General features: G+C 39.8%; 1 long non-coding RNA gene across 1 annotated transcript in view; it reads left to right on the top strand.

The window, feature by feature from the left end:
- Positions 1-23,997, top strand: part of LOC147917264 (uncharacterized) — a 219,392-nt gene that overhangs the window by 143,934 nt on the left and 51,461 nt on the right. The window lies entirely within an intron of this gene.

Raw genomic sequence — 23,997 nt, 5'->3', positions numbered from 1 at the left:
AATCCATGCAGTCTGCTCAGCCCAACAGCTTTGACAGAAGTAACAGAAATAAACTCACAAAGGCTGTGGCTGCTCACCAGCGACATGGTTTATGCCAGCATAGAACTGACTGACAGGCTCCATTTCTGAAATTAATTACTTTTCTTTTGGAGTTAAATTTGCTGATGATACTTCTCACAAAAATATGAGGTCTTTACATAGCAAATGCTCTAATTAAATTAGAATAAAGGCAGAAAACTTCCAGACCTAAATGAGATACATTTATTCTGTGCATGTGGTTGGATCTTTAATAATTTGAAATGTAACAGCCTCTTCCCCCCTGGGATAGTGATGATATCTTGCTCTTTCCTGTATTTGCATCTATCTCTCTTCTAATGTTTATTTATGACTGTGGCAAAGAGGAGAGATGCATTTACTTCATTCTTTCCCCAACACCCCTTCCCAGTCTCCCAAACTCCAGTGCTACAGACTGAATTGTGTTCCCGCAAAATTCATAATTGAAGCTCTAACCCCCAATGTGGCTGTACTCAGAGATATGGCTTTTAGGATGTAATCAAGGTTAAATGAGGACATAAAGGTGGGATCCTAATCCAGTAGGATTGGTGGCTTTAGAAGAAGAGGAAGAGAGAGATCTCTCTCCTCTCTGCATGCCCACACACCAAAGAAAGGCCGTGTGAGCACACAGCAAGAAGGTGTGCACCTGTAAGCCAGGAAGAGAGCTCTCATCAGAATCCAAAGATGCTGGCACCCTCATCTCAGACTTCCAGCCCCTAGAATTTTGAGAAAATCCATTTCTATTGTTTAAGCCACCCAGTCTATGGTATTTTTTTATGGAAGTCCAAGTAGACTAAAATACTCAGATACCTTGGGCTTCTGGGGGCCAAAGTGTTTGTCTACATTTCCCTGCATAGAAACCACAGACATCATTGTTGTCTTAGAATCAACATCTGTTTTCTGTATCCCTCGTCCTCTCCTTCACTCTCTTTACATGAAGATACATGGAAGGGACAGTGAGTACCTCTATGGGCCAGATCCATGGCCAGGCACCACAGCCCGAGATCAGCCCCTTTAATCCTCATGTCTGCTATGTTAGGAGAAACACAACAAAGGAGCCCCATGCCATACCTCCTTTAAGTAATAGAACTTAGGTGTATCTGGCTTTGAAGTCAATGCTCTTGGCACAGTTCTCTACCTATATCATGATGCTCTCAAGAGCCAATTATCACAGGAGCCACTGCTGACCAAGAATAGGTATAATGCAGAGACCAAGTTGATTTCCAAATGGTCAGGCTACTAGCAACTTCTACTCTCCCTCACCTCCTCCCTCTCCCTCACCCAAGATCTAGATCCATTAGACAACGGATATAGAGAAATCCTAGGTGCTCCAAGCCCTCAGAGCTTCCACAGGTTACTCTTTGATGTATTGGCGGGGGAGGGGGATGTGGGGATGAGGGGGTGGAGAAAGAAGGAAAAGAAAGAGAAGATATCAAATAAGAATCTTTGAGTTGCAAGCTAGCTTAGGTAGGGGGTGGGAAGAGATTTAATGAATAAAGAGGGGTATCTCCCAGAACCCAAGAGCAGAAAAGTGGCTGAGTCTTGGGAAGAGAACTAGGAACTAGAAACTGGACAGGACACCTGCCATTATCTGTCCTTACTGCTTACCTGCTTCATCCTCTTCTCTTTCCACATACCAATTGCTTTGACTGTCCACCCTGTAGGGTGGAACATGGGTGCCCCACATGGTCAAGGTTACATGTTCTTGTCTCAGCTGTCTAGAGACTTCTGGGCTATCTTTAGTTCCATTTATATATCCGTATGAGAGACAACCTGATTGGCCCAGCTTGGATGAGCCTTCCACCCTTGGTCCATGTTGCTGTGGCCCAGAGAGGTAGGATCACAGAGCAAGCAGGCAAAGGCTGGGGACAAAAAGACCTCCCCCAAAAAGTGCATACCACAGGAAAAGGAGAGGAAGGAGCACAGAGAGGAAGCCAACTGGCCAGCTTTTGTTGAGTTCCTACCAGACATCTTACTATGTTCTAGATGCTCTGATGAAGGTGAGAGAATAAAGCATGATCCTCTAAGGGCCTAGTTGGGGGAAATAGACAGATCTAGAAGAGACAATTCCTGAGCAATACGAGTGTTTACTCAAAAGCTAAATTATGTGGCCCAGATGCAGTCCTCAGAAGTTCAGAAGGTGATTAGGGTCTGTGACAGTAAGAAGGAAACTCAAGTTTTCTGGAGCAAGCATGTGCTAGATGAGTTTACATGTTTTGCCTGATTCCAACCTCTCAACAACCCAATAAGATAAATGCTATCTGAGAAAACTTCCTAGAGGATGGAGGGAAAGAGCACTCTAGTGGAGCTAACAGCATGAGCAAAGGCTTGGCAGTGGGAAAGACTATGGTTTGTGTAGGGGATTCAGGTGACTGGTCTAAATGAAGCAGAAAATGCTTTAGAAAGGGTGGAATTTGTAGGAAAGAAGTTTAATAAAAGCACTAACTAATAAAATCACCACCATTCATTTATTCAATTTACTTCTTTATCCCTGCTATCGTATGTCAGGCTCTGGAACTCAGGACTGGGGATGAAGAGATGAATGAGATGCAACTCAAACTTTGAGAAGTCCACAGTCTAGTGGACAGAAGAATAAGTGATGGAAACAACAGGCATGCTCTTCACTCATTTCAGAGTTTGAAACATCACTCCTGGATTCTGGTTTCTCCATCTATAAGCCATGTTTGGCCATGGCAAATAGGGAAGGCAAAGGATTAAACTCAGAATATCATTACTGCAGGTCCCATGAGTCTCTATCATTTTAAAGGGAACCTAAGGAGATTTTTAAAAGACATCTAATAATCTAATAGCCAAGACTTTGGGGATTTTAGGGTGAGCTGGTACCCAAACAACTTTGCATAATACTCCAAAAAAGTTGATGCATATCATTGGCCAGCAACTTTGCAATGCTGTTCATATAGAATAAATCTCATTTTTAATAAAAATGTATCTTTAAGATATACACAACGATTACCCTAGAAATAGATTAGACTGTCTATTATATTGATATATACACAATCTCGGAAATTTGTCTCTAGTGTCTGGTTTGCTATACACCAACAGAATTTAGAGCTCCATAAAAATGCTTTATAACATTCAGGCAGCAATGTTCCTATTTCTTATGCGGCTACATTGGAAATGTGGTTGGGGCTGTCATTCATCCCTGGCACTTAAATGTTTTTCACAAATAGTTGCTGCCTTAAGAAAGCATCACCAAATAAAATGCTTTTATTTGGTCCTTTGGTGATGTGTCAATAGACATTAAAATAAAAACTCCCTTGCACTGAGGTGCAATAGCCCCCCTCAGAATGTTTTCAAGGGGAGATGGAGGGTCTCCAAGGACCCATCAGTGGGGATGAGGGAGGCAGAGCTGGGGGGTTATTACCTCTTAAAAGGATGGCTCTGTCTATTGGCCACTTCAGCTTTACTGGGAAGGAGGAAGCATAATAGAATTTTACTAAGATGTGCCCTCACTTGTCCAGAGGAGGATTGTCATATCCCTGTACCTTGTGTCTCTGCCAGCATGGGAGGGATGACCTGCAGAGCACACGTGTCCCTCTTCCCCAGACACCAACAGTATGTAGTGTCCCTTTCTTCAAGCAACCTCAGTCCATGATGATATCATTACCCACTGGATGTGGTTAAGGAGGAGGATGATATGTAGACTTTACAAAATGATTCATCTATAATCTATTTAAATAAGGAGGGCTGATATGACATAGAAAATAGACTTTTGCATCCATACATTAGATTTGCCTCCCCAATTGTATTGCTTGGAGTGGGTCACATAAATATAATAATAATAGTATTACTAACAGTTACAATAGCACTCCCTTAAGCCCCTTTCCTTGCTTTAGTTTTCTCCGCAGCACTTATCATCTGATTTACTACTTATTTTATTATTTGTTTATTGTTTACCCTCCTCCACTAGAACTTAAACACTATACAGGTGAAAGATTTTGTCTTTTTTTCCTTCTCCACTACGTCTATCCTCAGTACCTGAAACATGTCTGGCTCAAAGCATGTACCCATTAAATATTTTTGAACAAATGAAAAAGCTAATCCCTATTAAGTCTTGAGTATATCCTTTATCTCATTTAATTAGTGTAATACTACTTATTAGTCCCATATTTTTAATAAATAATTTTAAGAAATAATTATAATTAAGAAAATAATAAATCAATGTGTTTTTCATATAAGGAGTTAAAATACCACTAGAGTACAGATTATGGTCTTAAAATACCATTTCCCAGTAAAAGGAACAAAAGCTTCCTGGAGAAATGGCCAGATCCAGATCTGGGGTGGGAGGTGTACAAGAGAGAATGGAACTTCTTGCTATACAGTGAGCAGGGAAGCTATCAAAGACTGCTTGAGTTGTATCAAAGGGTTTTAGAGGCCACTTGAAGGGGCTCCCACTGGCCAAGGAAGGGACTATTTAAGTGTAAAAAGAAGAAATGCAACAGAGTGAAAACCTTCAAGTCATAAAATCCATTCGTTCATAATGGTAGTTTTTTAAAAAGTCCGATTGGTCACCTTTGGAAGATGCTATGGAACAAACTCTTTATTCTGGAAGTAGTAAATAAAAGAAAAGAATCAAGACTTCCAGATTTAGCTGAGAGACAGAGAGAGCTGGAAGCAGCATTGTTCTCACACTTATAGCAGGAAAAAAACTGGATAAACTGCAAATGAATGGCTTTTCTTGAATTTTCAGAGATCTGAGGTCACAGGGCAAATAACTAACCTGAAATCTGGTGTCAAAAACAAAATGCACTGGACAATTAAGGAGATAGTTTTATTAAGACTATTGCAATAGGGAGAGCACCCCAGATTAAAGATCAGTGTCTCAGCAAAGTGGTTTTATCTTAGACTTCAGGTTACAAGGGGGGGTTACAGGTGGGATTGTCTTGCAATCAGAGGACGTCTCAGTCAGTTAGAAGACCTGGAAATTCTTCTTTCTGTTTCTAGATGGTTTCAGGGGGACAAACAATTATAAGGATCTATTCACTCATGAGACAGAGAACAGGAAATTGACTAGGGGTGAAAGGGGAAGGAGCCATATCTGGCTTTGTCAGCTGGGGGGTTCAGGGAAAAGGGGAAAAGTCTTGTGTTTGGCCCTGTCACAGGTAAACACAGGAGTCATCTTGAGTCCTATTCCAGTCATAACAAAGAGCAGACAGCAAGTCTTATCTGAGTCATATGGGCAAGGGTGGTTCTTCGTAGTGATACTGGCTCAAGACAAGGTTGACATAAGGGAAGCCATATTGTAGAAAAGAAAAACTCTATTGTAACTTTGAATGACCTCTGACAAACTAACCCAGCTGGATATGCACCCTCCAGGAGATCTAACTGCTCTGTAGATTTTACGACCCCTGCTTGTGCATGTGCCTCCCAGCTGCGATAAGATGATAACTGCTATTTGTGTGTGTGTGTGTGAGGAAGATCAGCCCTGAGCTAACATCCATGCCAATCCTCCTCTTTTTATTGAGGAAGACCAGCTCTGAGCTAACATCTATTGCCAATCCTCCTCCTTTTTTTTCCCCCAAAGTCCCAGTAGATAGCCCCTGAAGGATAGTTGCACATCCTTCTAGTTGCTGTATGTGGGATGCGGCCTCAGCATGGCCGGAGAAGCGGTGCATCTGTGCGCGCCCGGGATCTGAACCTGGGCCGCCAGTAGCGGAGTGTGCGCACCTAACCCCTAAGCCACGGGGCCGGCCCCGATAACTGCTTTTGTGAGTTCCTTAGGAACGTGATGACCCCCGAACAGAGAATCTATGCTGATAGCCATCATCAGTGAAAACCAAAAGATCTGGTGTGGCACTCCCAGTCTGTAGCACCAGAAGGTCAACATTCCTAACCCCCTCCCCAATAACACAATGGCCTATATAATGACTGTAAGATTTCATGCCCCCTTAAGATGGTTCTTTTGGACTTGAGTCGGCCATCTTCCCTCTTGCTAGCAAGCTGTAATAATAAAGTCCTTTTTCTCCTACCACCTTGCCTCTTGACTATTGGCATGTCTTGCGGCAAGCAGAAGGCCCCACGTTGGGCGGTAACAGTAGTAAGCCATTTCCTGGAACAAAATGCTGGGGGGGTTTCTTAAGTTTTCCTGTTTGAGGGGAGCACAGGGCTCAGGTAAAGTTCAACATTGTCACTGGAGAGACAGGTGTCTCACAATCTGCAGCTGCTCACCTGGGACAGACTACCAGATACCAGAGAAGTCCATAGTAGATTCTGGTAGCAACTTTTAAGGAATTCCTCAAGACTGAGTGTGGGCTGTGTTAAGAGTGTGAATCCCAGACATAGAGGAGGTTAGCAAACTCTTACAAGTGTGTTTCTCTCAGGAACCCCACCAGGTGCTCAGCTCAGGGCTGGCTGGGGGAGGGGAATGGCAGCCCCTGCTGAAACTCCACTGAGACCTATCTCCCCTAAGAAACAAAAGCCTTAATCTTCAGGAGGAAGAGCAACAAAAAGTGTAGTCTGAGGGGGCTGGAGGCAAACCGCTGCAGCTGGACAGAGGGCAAGAAAAGGCTCCACCCCTGGGAGAAGGGCAGGACTAGTGCAAAGCCTGCACTAGGTCTAGAGGAGGGGCAAGACCTCTTGCGAGGCCACGCCCCCAGCCCCAGGTGCACAGGGATTGGCCAGGACTGAGGCTCACTCGTAGGATCAGAGAACATGTCTGTCCTTGCATCTCCCACCAAGCGAACAAGTGTCAAAAAAAAAGATAACGGAGGCATACACACAGGAGAAGCACAACAGAGGGGTTTTCTCCGGGAAAACCCAATGCCAAGCAAGGAGATCCGAAGCCAGCAGGAAGCAGACACGGAGAAAAACACTCCCGCGAATGAGCCTACACCCCAAAACAAGGTAGGACTACTGACGAAGGAAATAGGTTTGTAGTTGGTTTTTCTTTAATCAGTTTAAAATATTTCTATTTCATCTCTTTGTCTACTATTCTACTTCATCATATATTAGCAATTAACTTTCTTTTATTACTTGCTTCGTATGTTTTTTCATCCCTTTATTTTCAACCTTCCTATTTCATTTTGTTTCCGATGTGCTTCTTGTAAAAGCACATGGCTGATTTTGTGGTTTGTTGTTGGTATTTGTTGCGTTGATATAATGGCCTCTTTGAATCCCTCCAGTGAGATATCCTTTGAGGGGTTAGATAGGATAATGACCTTGGTTAAAGCAGCTTGTTTGCCATAAGGACCTGTCAGAGCATTTGCTGTAGCTTTCATTATTGCCTTTTTTTTTACATGGGCTCAACCTTTATAAAAGCCACCTCTTTAGGAAGGAGGAGTGCATCTAAAAGTTCCTTAACTTGCTGTCCATTTTTTATGGTGGTTCCAGCAGAGGTGAGAAACCTCCTTTGTTTCCAAAGCGTCCCAAAGTCGTGCACTCCTCCAAAAGCAACTTGCAATGTGTCCATATGTTTCCTCTCTGGTCTATGGCTAGTTGACAAGCTCTAGCAAGCACGATAACTTCTGCCATTTGAGCTGATTTTACCTCAGGTAGAGGACTGGAGAGGAAAGGAGAGCATATCCTGCTTGATAACCTCCAGTTTCACTTTTGAGGTACGATCCATCAACAAACAACATTAGGTTCAGGTTCTCAAGAGAAGTCTCTAATAAATCTAAGCAAGGTACAGAAAGTTCCCTAACTGAGGCAAGACAATGATGAGGCTCCCCTTCTTCTGGTGGGGACAGGATTCAGGGTGTTGCAGTGGTAAATGATAAAGTGAGAGGGAGAGAGAAATAGAATGTCTTAAGGGGTTAATCGGCTGGCTGAGAAGTGCTGTATGTTCTCAGTCAGTAGTCATGTCTGTACTGCATGAGGACCCATGAGGTCAAGCGGGGAGCGTAGAACTAGTTCAGCAGTAGCATCAACAAGTTTTGAAGTGGCAGCTATTGCCCTAAGACAAGGTAGATAAGCCTTTGCAGCGGGGTCAAGGATAAGGCTATACTAAGCCACAGGTTTTTGATAGTTCCCATGAAGTTGAGTTAAAACCCCAAGGGCTCTGTCAGACTTATTTCACTTAGCATAATACCCTCAAGGTCCATCCATGTTGTCGCAAATGGCACAATTTCATCTTTTTTATGGCTGAGTAGTATTCCATCCCTAAATGGAATCTTCTGTATTTTCTTTATTCATCCGTTGATGAGCACTTGGGTTGCTTCCAAGTTTTGGCTATTGTGAATAATGCTGCAGTCTATATAGAAGCTGAAATATAATGATGTATACCTGAAATTTACACAATGTTATAAACCAATGTGACCTCAATAAAATAATTTTCAAAAAACACACAAAAAAGCAAGAGCTTGTCCGATGGCTCATGCACAAATAGATGAAACAGCTTTTTGTAGTTAGGGATGCCTGGGGAAGGAGGCTGTTGAAGAGCCTCCTTCAGGTTTTGATGGCCGGTTCATGTTTGAGCTCTCAGAGCAGAGGAGCTTTTACTAAGGACTTAATCAATTCATAAAAAGGCGTTGCAATCTTGGAAAATGTTGCCACCCATTATCTGCAATATCCAGTTAAACTTAGAAGTCTTTTCAATTGTCATTCGTGAGGAGTCTAAGATACATTTGAACAGCCTTCACTCTGTCAGGAGAGAGTGCTTTTCCCTTTTTAAATAGGTCATGCCCTAAATAATAAAATGTTCGGCAGAATTTAAATTTATCTTTTGAAACTTTATGTCCCTTTTCTTCTAAGACTGAGAGCAGGTAAATGGCATCCTTTTCATAGGCTTCCTTGTCCTCTGAACAAAGTAGGAGACTTTGTATCAGACCTAAATCATGAGGGGAATTTAGATCTTTTAAGTCTTGATTGAGGACCTGGGAAATGTAGGAGGGGGCTTCAGTGAACCCCTGGGGCATGATTGTCAGGATATACTGTTGTCCTCCTCAGGTGAAGGCAAAAAGGAGTTGACCATCCTGGTCTAGCGGCACCCTGAAAAAAGGGCAGAGCAAAGATCCCTGCAGTGGAGCTAGTGACTTCAGGAGGAATTGATGACAGGATGGTATTTGGGTTAGGTACTACTGGGAAGTGAGGGATAATAATTTTGTTGATAGTCCTGAGGTCTTGCACAGATGGATGTCCCCATCCACTGGGTTTCTTTACTGTCAGGATGGAAGTATTACAAAGACTAGGTAGAAAATGAGAAGACCTTATAAGGAAGACCTTATGAGGCCTCCAAATAGATTTGATTCCTCTTCTTTGCTTCTGGCTTCAAGGAGTATTGGGGAAGTTTAGTTAATGGTTTGGTAGGATCTATCTGAACTTTTATAGGTTCTGTTCCAAGTATTTTGCCTATGTCAGTGAAATTTTTAGCCATAGGATGTCAGGTACAGTGTCAAGATCTTTATTTGGAGTATGCATTAAATACAATGGAGGAAGCAAACATATATCCAGAGCAGACACCACTTGATTATGAGTAGAAAAGTCCTCTAGAACCTCAAGAATTAGTCCCTCTGGTGTGCATTTGATTTTACAATTCCATTTGAAAGTAAGTCTCTCCTTATTAATTTGCCGGAGTGGTATCGCAGAGCAGGAAGAAATGTTTTTCAGTCAAGGACCCAAGCGTTAGGTTAAGGGCTTAGAGATAGGGAAAATCTGTGGGTTATTTGAAATATATACCACCTGTGGTATGTTTACTCAGAGGACGAGGCTGAGCAAAGGTGGCAGTGTTGAATGCAGAAAGAGTAACACCTGTGTCTCTTTGAATATGCGTATCACTTGGAATTGATAAGGATGACTGCCTATAGTTAATTCAGCTTGAGTGTTGAAGGGTATGTGTTGAGAGTTTAGCTAAACTACTCTATGATATTGTTGCCCTGGCATCCATTTTGTGGGGCCAAGGGGACTGAAGGGGCCTTGAACTGACATTAGCCCCTCCCTCGTGTGCATGTCCTAGATATTAGCCTGATATGACTCCCTCAACAGCCCTTGTGATAAACAAACTCCCTGCCTCCCACGGCCTTTGCCTTGTGCACCTCTTAGATTAGACCCCCCAGAGCTTACCAAAACCCTGCTCTTTTTGGTTTCAATTGACCAATCCAGCTTTAGCCCAGGAACCTCAAAGCACTCCACCTCCAGACCCTAATAAAGGCATGTGCCCCAGGTCCTGCCTCTCTCTCTGCCTGCACCCTGCGTTGTCAGCCTCCCAGCATGGCCCCTCTGGTATACCATGTACTTCCTCCAGGACCCCTGAGTAATCAACTTCTCTATTTTGATTCCCCTGTGGTCTTTTGTTGAACCGAGGCTCAAAATCTGACACCCTGGGGCTCCACTTAACAAAGTCAAAACAGTATAGCAAGATATTGAGCAGTTTTCCTTCCTTGGAGCATCCTCACTGATTTCAGTTGAGGGATTTTCCTTTGTCTTACGTTTTCTTTCAGAAGATGGGACAGTCTGTTCTCCAGCGTTCTCTGTTAACAGTGTCTACAAGTGTCCTTGTCAGTAGGTGGTTGGTTGAGGAGTGGGCCACCCAGCTGTTTGATCTGCAGGGCCAAGTTGACTTTGGGTCTTGTCTCATTTTTGCTCTAAAGCCCTATCAAAATGTTCTGCCCAGTGTTGTAGTTTAGATAAAGGGGCTATTTCCTATTCCAATTTCTGTTTTTGAATTAGATCTCAATTTCAGGTTTAACTCCATTGACAAAATGAAGCGATAGGGTTGCTGCTACACTCACACCTTCTTTAACTCGAGTGTTATCAGACGCTTCTTTCTAGTCATCCCAAAAATCTCCTATAGTTTCATCCTGTTTGTTTGTTTACTTGAATTTGATTGAATTATAGCCCAGTCAGTTTTGGGGGGGAATGTTTCAGATATGGCTTTTAGGAGACATTGAACAACTTTTTTTGGTTTTTCTTTTTTAACTCTCTCAGCTTTGTTATGGAAAAATGGATCCTCTTGGTCTCTTTTCAGATCAATCCAATCAGCATTTGCCATCCAGGATATTTGGCTTCTGAGGTTCCGACCAACATGTGTACAAGTTGATATAGGTCAGGTAATCCTATAGGGTTATAGGTTACATGTACCCAAGAATTCTAAATTCTTCTATGAATATTTGCTGATATTGTTTGGGTTTAGGGAAACCTGAATTATAGCTATTAATTCAGCTAAGTCCAAGGCATAAGCTCTACAGTTACCTGTACATCTGGTGCATGGGAGGGATGGATTCTTACAGGCAACTGGCATTTTGAGGTTTTAGGAATGTGGCTGGGAAAAGGTGGGGGGTCTGGACAGGGGGAAGAGTGAGGAGGAAGTGTGGAAGGAGAGAGAGAGAGGGACAAGGGGGATGGAGGAGGCTGGATATAGAGAGGCAACTGAGGACAAGGAAGGGAGGATTTACCAGGGAAGTGAGTCTCCTTTGTTCTTGCAAGTTTGTCAGATTTTCCTTAGCTTTGGCCAAAGAATTTGTTAGTGAAGCGATTGTTCATTCCGAGTTTCGTTTGGAGGCTCTGCATACCAATCAAAAAATGCCACTCGTCGGGCTTGTGAAATCTTATTCCCTTTATTTTCTAAGGCACCTCTCAAATAAACAATTTTGTTCAAATCAAATGGTCCCAAGAGTGGCCACTACGACCCAAATCATTCTTGGTGAAGTTATGCCATTTAGAAAGATAGACACAAGAATTAGGGTTTTAATCGGAGAAAATATAAGAAGCAGGAGTTTTTCTGGGTAGAGGAGAGGATTTAGACTTAGATGACCCCATGAGAGTTGGAGATGGTTGGCAGGAATGTAACGCTTACACACCTTGTGTCTTGGGCCCCCAATCTGAGAATTGGCTACCTCCTAATGTAGAACTGACAGTCAGTGCCCCTGGCAGGTGGAAAACCAAAGAGAATACTTTCTCTGGATTGAAGCCAAGCTCTCAGGACACAAAACAGACAGAAGGAAAACCTCCTCTGGTTCTATTGGTGACCCACAGCAAAGTTTGTCCAGTGGACACGGATCTGGTGAGAACTGAAAACTCAACGGTCTGTGAGGTTGGCTCAAATAACAGGCTTCTAAGGCCTTTGCCTGTGCTCTGCCCTACAAGTCTAGACCTTCTTATGACAAATAACACTTCCAGACACCACAACACAGTAACACAAAAGATGGCAAAAAAGAGATGAAAAGGAATGGTCTGATTCAACCAATAATGCCAGCAAATGTATGCCAATAGCAAAACCCATGTACAGAACTCCATAAGTAGCCAAGGAACTCAACACAAAGAGAGCAGAAGTCAGATCTGGTGCTGTGTTGTAGACTGGACAAACAGCAAGGCACAAGGGGATCCTTTGGGTACCACGCCTGGTTGAAGGTTGGGGTCCATGCAGTGCACATTAAAGACAGGGCTCAGTGGAGCCTCCACAATAACTGTGGAAATATACAAGAGCCAACCAAATTAGAACAAGCAGTTTATTTTTTCACAGCTTACTATAGCAAGGGAGTCAGCCACCATTACTTGCGTTTTGGCAGAGACTCAAAGGCAGACAGAGGAGTGGGAAAGCTTTATAGTGGGAAAAAAGAGAAGGCTTCTATGCCCTGATTGGAGGCTGTTAATGTGAGAAAGCTGTAGGCGGGCTAAGGAGAAGTGAGGTATACTATGTGATTAGTTAGGGGGTGCATATTTCTGTGATTGGTCCTAAGTTGCAAGTGGGGACAAAATTAGGGAATTTGTCCATTATTAATAAAGCACTGGCCATTTGGGGATGATTATTACAGAAGTTATTGTTTCGCTTCCTTCAAGTCTAACTTACAGGAAACAGTCTGGCTTCCTAGGATGGTTGCTGTAGATAATGGGTTGGCTTCCTGGGCTAGTTGCTTCAGATTGTGGGTGAGAATTCTGTTTTTATATCTAGTCTGGCCATTGTCTGTATATTCAGTTTCTCATGTCAATCTGATGTTTACTCGTGTGTAGGTATTCTCTGAGTTTCCTAGCAGATTTTAGAGTTTTACATATATCCTTGATATTATCTTGCTTGACATTCAGTGGTCCCTTTTAAACTGAGGACTCACCAGTGTTCATGTTCAGTTCTTGACTATTCTTCCTTTCCTTATTGCTGTCCATCTGTTATCAATTCTCACCCTCCCCAGAACTTTCATAGAAACTTGATAGTTTCTGTATCTATCTTTCACATTTTTTAACTTACCTTTCCTCCTTTTCATCTTATTATCCCTTTAGCTGCATTCTGAAAGAATTACTTAACTCAATCTTCCAGCTCACTGATTCTTTCTCTTTATGTGTTTATTTGGCTTTTCAGTCCATCTTTTGAGAATGTTCCCCTCGTCAATTATATTTTTCACTTTAAGGATATATCTATAATTATATAATAAATTATAAATAATAATATATAATAAATAATATAGAATAATGTGTTTTGTTTTAAAGGTTCTCTCTGAGTCTATTAATTATCTTTTTTTAAAAAGTCATTTTCTGATCTCTATATTAATTCTTTGTCTTCAGATATAAATTCTGCCATTGGTTGAGTTTGTTGCGTCTTTCAATATTGGGTGATTTTCCTGAATTTCCTCCAATATTGGATGATTTTTGATTGTGTGTTTATCTCAGTGATTGACATTTCCTGTTAAATTATCTGTTGTCTCTACCTTAGCAGGTGGTACTGTTTGAATGACCTGTGTATGGTGAGAATGGGCAAGGATGGATTGTGGCTGGGTGGAGTAGTTGGCATTTTCTGCTTGAGCACCCGGTTTCTCCTGACACCAGAAGCGCTGTCTGTCCTCTTTGACCCAGCTCCCACTTGCGGGCAGATACTTCTCATTGCTGCTGCCTGGTCCCTGAGGAAGAGTAGGAATGATGCACAAGGTTTTATCTGCCTCGAGTGCCTCAATTTAGCTAGCATCCAATTCATTGTTTCCAGGTCACCTTCAGTTTTTGACTTCCATCATCTCAATGCATGAGACAGTTTTTATGCTGTTTCCAATTATTTATGCTAGAACTTTCTGTCAATGAATCCCCCCCCGTCCTGTCATGGACACACACCTGCTCTTTTAAACATAGCCATATATTTTTATTTTAATATATTTTCTGTAATTTGTTTCAATTTGGTGTAGGAAGCAGAAGATTGCTACACGTGTTTAGTTTGCAGTCTTGAAACTGGAAATGTTTTAGTCTAGTGGATATAAAGTGCATCCAACAATCACTGGAGGTCACCTGTACCTTTTTGAGGGTCTGCAAGTTTCTTCCTTTTTCAGTTTTATATTTGTGCGAAGCTAGATTCTCTTTATATACTTCAACCAACACAACATATTGCAACAGATTGAATGCTGAAGCAGATATGAGAATTCAGGTCTCTTCTATTAAATTAGATATTAAAGAGATTTGCATAAATGTGCAATAATGCTGCTCTTCTCATGAGTTCTTTTGGAATATATTTTTTGTAAGAAGATAAGTTATTGATATTAACATGCAATAGGTTTCTTCTTATTATTTGAAGAATTAATCAACAGTAAATATTGATAGATATAATGACCCACATAAAAACAATAGATCTTTGAAGTTCTTAATAATTTTTAAAAGTTTAAAGGGGTCTTGAGACCAAAACATTTGAGAACTGCTGTATTAGCCCCATTTTACACATGAGACTTCGTCTCCAGGGGTCTCAGCTGGAGTATGGTGGCACAAAGAGCCACACCCACACAGTTTGACTGCAGAGCCGGTGAACAGACCAACATATTGATTGTATTGCAGCCATCTCGCTATTATCTGCGAGTGTATTTTTTTGTTTTACTGATTGTATTACAGAGAAACTGAAAGTGTTCTCATGCCAAAGTAGGGCATGAAAATATGGGTGTGCACATTTCTCTATCCCCATCTAAAGGGAATAGAAATTGTTTATTGCTCTGTTTTTAATGCTTCCTATAGGGGCCTTTGGAATTGGAACTTAGTTGCACTAACATCATATTTTCATAGATTCTGTTGTCTTTCACATGCCCTCTGTTTTTCCCCAGCAGCTTTCTGTCCCAGTAGGCTGCTTTATGTTGTTTTAATTAAATATTGAATACATACAAAACAGAATATCACAGGTATAAGTGTAAAGTAAAAGAATTAGACTGGATGGTGGGTATACAGACATTGGAGAGTGTCATTGCCCTAAGTCTATTTTCTGATCTCATGTCCCACCTCATACCTCTTTGTGGTAACTACTTTCCTGAATATAGTATTTATCATTTCCTTGCTTCTTTTCATAATTTTACCACATAAGTATGTATGCCTCCTTAACCAAAATATTTCCTTAAGTTTGCCTATTTGTGAACCATATATTGAATCATATTATATGAATTCTGCAAATTTCTTTTTCCCACAATTGTGTGTATATATATGTATTTTTTGGAGATTTACCTATGTTGATATGGGAAGCTATAAATTTTTCATTTTCTTGCTGTATAGTTTTCTGGGGCATTCTTCTACCAAAATAACATCTAGATTTTATACAGGATTTTTTTTTAGTATTAAAAGCAGTTTTTTCAGGCTGGCGCAATGGCGTAGTGTTTATGCGCTCTGCTTCGGGAGCCCGGGGTTCGTGGGTTGGGATCCCAGGCGCAGACCTACACACCACTCATCAAGCCATGCTGTGGCAGTGTCCCACATGCAAAAAATAGAGGAAGACTGGCACAGATGTTAGCTCAGGGCCAATCTTCCTCACAAAAAAAACCCCAAAGAACAAAAAACAGTTTTTCTATGAACATTTTTTAAACTTTTTATTTTGAGGTTATTGTACATTCACAAGCAATTGTAAGAAATAATACTAAGATCTCTATGCCCATCTCCCAGTTTCTCCCAATGTTAATATCTTGCATAACTGTAGTACAGTATCACAGCCAGGAAACTAACATTGATATAATCCATTTACCTTATTCAGATTTCACCAGTGTGTGTGAATGCGTGTGCACACGTGTATGTTTAGTTCTGTGAAATTTCATCACACAGTCAAGATAAGAAAAGTTCCATCACAATAATCCTTTATGCTGCTATTTTATAATCACGACCACCTCCCTCCCTTTCTCCTTCCCTAAACCCTGGTGACCACTAATCTGTTCTCCACCTCTATAATTTTGTTGTTTCAAACTTGCTGTATAAATGGAATCACACAGTATGTAACCTTTGGGATGGCTTTTTATTTCACTCATCATAATTCCCTTGAGATCTATCTAAGTTGTTGCATGCACAATGGTTTGTTCCTTGTTTACTGAGTAGTATTCCATGGCATAGATGTACTGTAGTTTAACCGTTCACCTGTGAAGGACATTTGGGTTGTTTCCAGCTTTGGGCTAGTTCATAAATCTGTTACGAACACTTGTGTACAGGTTTTCGTGTGAACATAGTTTTTATTTCTCTGGGATAAATGTCCAAGTGTGCAATAGCTGAGTTGTGTGGTAAGCATATGTTTAGTTTTGTAGGAAATTGCCAAACTGTTTTCCAGAGTGGTTGTACCATTTTACATTTCCATCTATGAACATTTTTATATATCCTTTTGGTATAGATACGCAAGAGTACTTCCCAGGTATAATACCCAAGGGTGGATTTGCTGGGCTGTGGAGTCTACACATCTTCACCTTTGCTAGATACTGTCAAGTTGTTTTCCAAAGTGCATGCAACAATGTATTCTTCAGTATATAAGGGCTCTGTTTACTTTCTCCTCAATGACACTTGATAATGTCTAAAATTTTCATTTCCTCCCTTTGGGAGAAGTATAGAATGATATCTCACAGGATTAATTCACACATCCCTAAACATTTTTCATATGTTTATTGCCATTTAGTTTTCTTCTTCAGTGATGTCCTGTCCAGCTCCCTCGTCCATGTTTCTCTTGAGTTGCTTGTCTTCTGCCTGGTGATTCTTATAGCCAGGATACTAAAATTTTGTCAGATATAAACATCGCAAACATCTCATATTTGTGGTTTGGTTTTCCATGGCCTTTATGAAACCTTTTTAGGAACAAAAATTATTAATTTTAATGTAGTCAAAGGTATGAATATTTTCTTTATGGCTGGTGTTCTCAGGTCTGTTTTCCTATATTCTAAAAGTTTTATACACTTATCTTTTCTATTTAATCTACTTGGAATTTATTTTAAAGCATGGTGTGGTATGGGAATCCAAATTTACTTTTGTCCAAATGGATACTCAATTGTCTTAACACTCTATTTCATTCTATACTCCATTCCCAATGATTTGCAGAGTCGGTTTTGCCATATGTCAAGCAGCCGTTTAAGTGTGGCTCTGCTTCAGGGCTCTCTGTTCTGTTATCAGTCGCTATGCTAATTACACGGTGCCTTCATCACCATGACTGTATACTGAATCTTGGTATCTGGATGGGTGATCTACCCTCCTGCCCCGGTCCGGCTCTTCTTTCCCGGGACTGTTATGTGCGTTCTTCACCCTTCACTCTTCCATGTAAACATGTTGAAATGGCTCCTCAAATTTCATAAAAGTGTGGAATGATTGGAATGCATTGAGACTATAGAACAGTGTGAGGAGAAATGTACCTTGATGATCATGGTTTTCCATCCCATGAATATGGTATTGCTCCATTTATTAGATCTTCTGTGAATGTCTTTCAATAGAATTTGCTAATATACTCCAAAAAAGTTTTGCACACCTTTTATTTACTTTTATATAGGTAACATATGCTTGGTTGCTATTATAAATGATGTCTGTCTTTATTACATTTTCTAGGAATTTGCTACTATGTAAAAATGCAATTAAGTTGCTAAACCACTCTGTATATGGGGGCAGGGATTTTGTCTGTTTGGTTGACTGCTGTATCTCCAGCATCGAGAACAGTGCCCTGCTTATAGTAAGTGTTCAATAAATATTTATCGAATGAATGGGTGAACTCCTATTAATTCTAATAATTTATTGTATATATTTTGGGGGGACATTCTATGCAGTTCAATCATATCATATGCAACTAAAGACAGTTTAATTTCTTCCTTTCAGTCCATGTCTTTTTTTGTTGTCTTGTTGCTCAGGTTACTTCCTTTCATAGAACATTGAATAGAATTGATGATGTTGGCAATGGTGGTATTCTTTTCTCGCTACAGATTTTAAGAGTAAAACTTCTAATGTTTTTTCTTACATATGATATGTGTGGGTGTATTTTTTTATGAGGGAGAGAGTTTCTTTATCACCTTAAGAAAGTTTCTTTTTATTCCTAGTTTGCTAATTTAAAAAAATATTTAAAAATTACTGGATATTAAATTATTTGGTATATCTTATCTGCATCTATTGATAAAATCATATGTTTTTTTATCTTCAGTTAATTAGTGTAGTGAAATGGACTAAGGGTTTCTAATATTAAACCAATGTTGTGTTTCTGGGGTTAGCCTGACTGGGTCCTGCCTTGATTTACTCCAGGTAAATCTGACTTTTAGTACTTGGTGTTATATCATTTTCTTATGTTGCTTTATTTGGTTTGCTAGCACTTTTTTTTAAAAGGAATTTTATATCTACGTTCATGAGAAAGATTGGTATGTAATTTTTTATTTCCTGTAATATCCTTCCCTGATTTTGGTGTCAAGGTTATGCTAACTTCATAAAAAGAATTTGGAAAGTGTTCTCTCTTTTCTATTCTTGAAAAAGTTTATGTAACATTATAATCTATTTCTTTAGTGTTTCATAGAATGCCTCTGTAAAATCATCTGAGCCTGGGTATGCTTGAAGGGAAGTTGTTATTTTAAATCAATTATTTAATTTTTTAATAGTGTTAAATTTTTTCTTGAGTCAACTATTGTAGTTTATATTTTTTCCAAGAAGTTTTACATTTCATCTAGGTTCTAAAATTAATTGGCATAAAGTTCATGATTATTTTTATTGCTTTTAAATCTCTGCTCCATCTGTGGTTATATTCCATTTTAATTCCTAGTATTATATATTTGTATTTTTTTCTTCTTTCTTTGTTCTTGCTGGATAATTTGTTAATTTTATGTCTTTAAAAGAATCAATATTGATTGGTCTTTATTGATCTTCACCTTTTCTATTGTATCTTTTTTTCTCTATTTTGTTAGTTATTCCTGAATTTCAAACATAAGGATTTTTTTCTATTTACTTTTTAGTTGTTGATTTCTAACTTGGAGCTCAGAGAATGGAGTCTGTGTGATATTTATTGCTTGAAATGTATTGAGGTCTTCCTTATGGCCTGGTATATGTGTGTGTTTCCTCATGTAGGATTTAGTTATAGACTTGTCTATTAAATCCAGCTATTAATTATGGCATTCAATTCTTTTATAGCCTTACTCTTTTTTTTTCCTGTTTGATTTATCAGAGAGATGTGTTTTTAAAAATCTCCTCTTTTTTTGGATTTGTCCATTTTACCTTGTAGTTCATTCAATTTTTTGCTCTTTAGGGTTTGAAATATGGTATTAGGTATATACAAACTTAGAATTTTAAATTCACTTCTTGTGAATTTTTCTATTTTGTTCGCTGTTGTATTCCTAGTGTCTAAAATAGTGTTTAGCACATAGACTGTAAAAAGTATTTATTGAGTGAATGAAGTTTTTATCAATATATATGGTGACCCTCTAAACCTCACTAATTTCTTTTTTGTAAAGTGTATTTGGTCGGAAAGTAATGTAGCTAGAATAACAAAAAATTGGTTTGTATTTGCTTGATACAACTTTTTCTATCATTTTCCTTTCAACTTGTCTAAATCCTTATGTTTTAGCTTTTTTGTACATGTAGCAGGTGCCTGAATCTTATTTTTTAATCCAATCTGACAGTCTATATTTAGACTGGAGAGTTTAGTCAATGTATATTGACTCAGATTACTGATATATTTGGATTCTTTTCTACTATGTTATTTTTTTTTTGTAAATTCCTTTGAATTATATTTTTTCTTTTAATCTCATTTAATACTTTCCCTTCAACTACTTTGGTTGTTATATATTCTGTTACTAGTCTTATAAATTTAAAATTTCCAGCTCATTCACTACATTTTATTTTATAAGTCTAAATTTAATAAATGTGTATTCTTTCTCCTCAAATAAAATAAGGATCTCAGAATGCTTTAAATCTGATCATTCCAATCTTGACCTGTATGCTTTTGTATTCGAGGTTATTAATTCTAAATTAACTTTTGTAGCCATCCAGATTAGAGAGTGATGTTTTTGTTTTGCACAATTAATGTTGGTTTTAATTTACCCTCATGTTAACCATTTTGTGTGCTTCTCTATTCCTTCTTCCAGCTCAAACTTTCCTTCTGGGATAATTTTCCTTCTTCCTGAAGCATATATTTCAGCAAAAGTTTGTTGGTAATAAATTCTATTTTTGTTTGTCCAACAATATATTTTGCATTTGTTCTTGAAAGATAGTTTTATTAGATATTAATGCTAGGTTGACAATGATTTTTCTCTTGGTACCTTACAGATAACTGTTCTATTTTCTTTTGTCTTACACTGTTGCTTTTTATAATGCAACTGTCTAATTCAGTGATTTTCAAAGGGTGGCCTCTAGACCAGTAGCCTCAATATTATTCTAGAACTTATTAAAAATGCAGTTTTTAACCTTATTCCAGACCTACTGAATCCAAACTCAGCAGTTGGAGCTCAGGAATATATATTTTAAGAAGTCCTGCAGGTGATTTTGATGCATACTAAAGTTTGAGAGCCATTGATCTAATTGTTATCCCTTTGAAGGGGAAAGGTAATCCATCTTTCATTTTTAAGGTTCACTTTTAAGGTTTTTTCTTTGTTTTTGGTGTTCTGTAGATTATGATGAGCCTGGGAATCTATTTGTTTATTTTGATTAAGATTTCTTGGACTTCCTGAATCTATGGAGTGGTGGCTTCCATTAATTCTGGAAAATTGTAACCTATTACATCTTTAAATATTGCTTTTACCCTTTTTTCTCTACTATATTCTTCTGGAACTTCAATTAGATTTATATTGGACCTTCTTAGTTTACACTCCATATTTCCCCATATTTTATATATCTTTATTATCTTCACTATATTTGGGGTCATTTCTTCAGCTATCCCTCAAAGAAGATTTGTTTTCTCATGCTAGGGATATATTAGAGTTGACTTCCATCTTGGGTTTTTGGACCACCTACGTAAAATAAATTCTGCCCTCAAACTCATGTGAATTCAGATTGTGTTAAGAAATTCTTATGGGAATGTTTTTTCTTTTTCATTCTCCTCTATAGTGAGCCAAGGCCAAGACTTGCATTTGTATCCCTCTTCCCCAATTTCCTATGATTTTTTTAAATGAATCCATCTACTGGTCATTGCCTTTTGAAGGTCTTGGCTTCCCTGGAGTTTCTGAGCTTAACCCCATTCTGCTGAGGCCTAGTCTTTTTCTCCTATCTCCTGTACCCCTAGACTATTAAAACACAGCTAGAGACCACAAAAAGATTGGCAAAAGCTAGCTCTAGCATTAGCTTAACTCTGTGGATTTTTGCTTTTTTTGTTTTTCATCTGCCAATTGAGGAATTAATATATTGATCAATATATTAATTGATCAATAATGATCAATGATGGCTTAATGGCTCACTTATCAGGAAAGTAAATTGATTTTATTCGGTATTTTGGGAAATACTGTACCAGGAGTGTTTTCTCTGAGTGTTTTGTCAGCCCTGTTACCAGACATTGAGATCACTTGAAATGTTTATTCTGACCACTCTGAACTGAAGTTCTTATCACTATCCATGCTCCTCACTAAGTATCCTAGACCTAGTGACCATGCTGGTCCCAGTGCTCACTGCATAGTTTGGAGGATTCACTTGCTCACTGGCCTGGTAGGTGGGGTAGTAGGCAGGTTTAGATGCCTTGGGTGACCTGTAGGGGTTTTGTCCAAAAGAGCCCAGACCTCACCCAGGCTTCCCCAGAGTGTCCTGGCCTGAGATAACCTGGCAGTCAAGTTATAAGGGGTCATGCCCACCTTGTCCCTTCTATCTCAGCTCAGAAGGGGCAGGCCCCAATGTGTCAGGGAACCACAAACAAGACAGGCTGCAGGTCAGAAGTGATGGAGTGGAGGCAACAATACACTGGTGTCCTAGATCTAGCAGCTGCAGTACCCACAGATGTGGCCCCAGAGTTTGGAAATTCCCTCTGCTCTGAGTGTCATAGATCCTAGAGTGGAAAAAAAGAACCCATCGACTAATACAGTACAAAACAGAAGCACAACGAGTGTTTGTCGAACGGATGAGTTCACAGAGATTTCTCTGAGCCTAGGAACCCTGCTGGAGGTTCTCATCCATGAGTGGCCCCCGTTTTTTATTCTGTTTCTTTATTCTTTCAGATGAGTTTATATTGAACAACTATTCTGTACTATGTTCTATGTTCTAGGTAACATAGTACTATGTTCTATGTTATGCAAACTACATAAAATTAGACTTGCTACTTGCTGTTAGGAGCTTACAGTGGATTTGGTTCAGAAAACACTCCCTGAGCATGCACCAGCCGAAAGGCCCAGGGCTATGCTTTTGTGGGGCAATAGAGAAGTGGCCTCTTCTGACGGTTGAGGCAAATCATAAGAGGTGGGTGGACTATCACCTGAGAGATGTCAGGGATGAGGCAAGTGCTTCAGTCTAGCTCAGAGATGGGAAGAAGTGAGAGTATTCCAGAAACATAAAACTGCTGTAGGATACAAGTAAAGCAGTTCAGGGAAAGGATTAAAATGAAAAAAGAGGTCAGGGTCGATGGTGCCAGGTCTACATACACTAAAGAGAAATTATGGAGTTTGTGTGTTAGTTATATAGCCAAAAGGAGCCATGGGCTTCTGACCACAAATGATCTGGGATACTTTCAAGTTAACAGAGGTGGTTGTCTGAACCCATAGACAGGCCAGACATTTTACGTTGGGGTAGGAGGATTTCAGGGTGTCCCTGGAGTTCCTTTAGGAGAGATTGGTGTGGTTGGTTTCAGGTGAGGAGGTACTGTCTGGTGTCAGGAATGGATAGCTGTCTCCCACGGCCAGCTGGCTGTGACATTATGTAGTGTCATTACATTAAATGGGATACTGGAAAGTGGCTTCATTGCTATTGGTTGACGTTTGCCAGCTCCTAAATCCTGGCTTGGTGCTCATCCAAAGTGCTAAGATCTTTTGTTGGTGAACTATTTGTTAAAGTATGAAATGACTCAGGAATTATTCTCCACAAAATGTCAAGTGGCAGAATAAATAACCATTCCCCTCATTAATCCCTTTGGGCAGCATCTGTTCGAGAGCTTGGCTTTTCCATGATGAAAATATGTCAGCCCTGAATATATGTTTGTGCTATTGAGACTGAACAGTGAAATGAAATGAATTCTCCACTCAGCCACAAGTGAAATATGGCAGTTTGTGGTGAAAGAGGCACCGAGTGCTGTGACGTTGAGATCCTGACTTGGAGAAACTATGAGGAGGCTAAGATCTAGCGAGAGAGGGGAGGGAAGTGTGTGATTACAGTGTAAAGCAATTCCAAGCAAAATTCATCTTAATTCACCTCCATTTATAAGAGAAAGCTATGCCACATAGGACAGCTGGGTGTTTAAGAAATATGTGGGGCGTTGTTGTCCTCGAAGCTGTGGAAATCAGCAGAAAGCCTGGGAGTAAGTGTTTGATGTGCAGAAATAGTGTTATACGGGAAGCAAAGACCACAGCTACCAGGAGTGCAGAATCATAGGACCTCAGAGACCAGCAGGCACAGCCCATTCATTTCACAGGTGAGAAAGCTGAGGCCCAGAAAAGGAAGGGACTTGCCTATGGAATAACAAGGAGCCGTGAAATTCTTAATTCATGATGGCCTGTACTCAGACTAACCTATTCACTGAGCCTAGGCTGCCAGTTCTCTGTGTGTCCTCTGCTCTATCATAGAAATCTGGAATTCTTTGAGGGCACGGTCTGATTTCCTCATCAGACAGTGCTAGGTACCTGGTAGTTGATAAATGTTGTGAATTAATGTATTGCCAGACCTTTTCCCAAGGACCAGGGTATCTGTTTTGTGTGTGTGTACCTCTTTTTTTTT

The sequence above is a fragment of the Ceratotherium simum genome, chromosome 4, assembly GCF_057802395.1.
Source record: "Ceratotherium simum simum isolate JZ-2026a chromosome 4, ASM5780239v1, whole genome shotgun sequence".
NCBI classification, from domain to species: Eukaryota; Metazoa; Chordata; class Mammalia; order Perissodactyla; family Rhinocerotidae; genus Ceratotherium; species Ceratotherium simum.
This window is presented reverse-complemented; position numbering and strand designations above follow the sequence as displayed.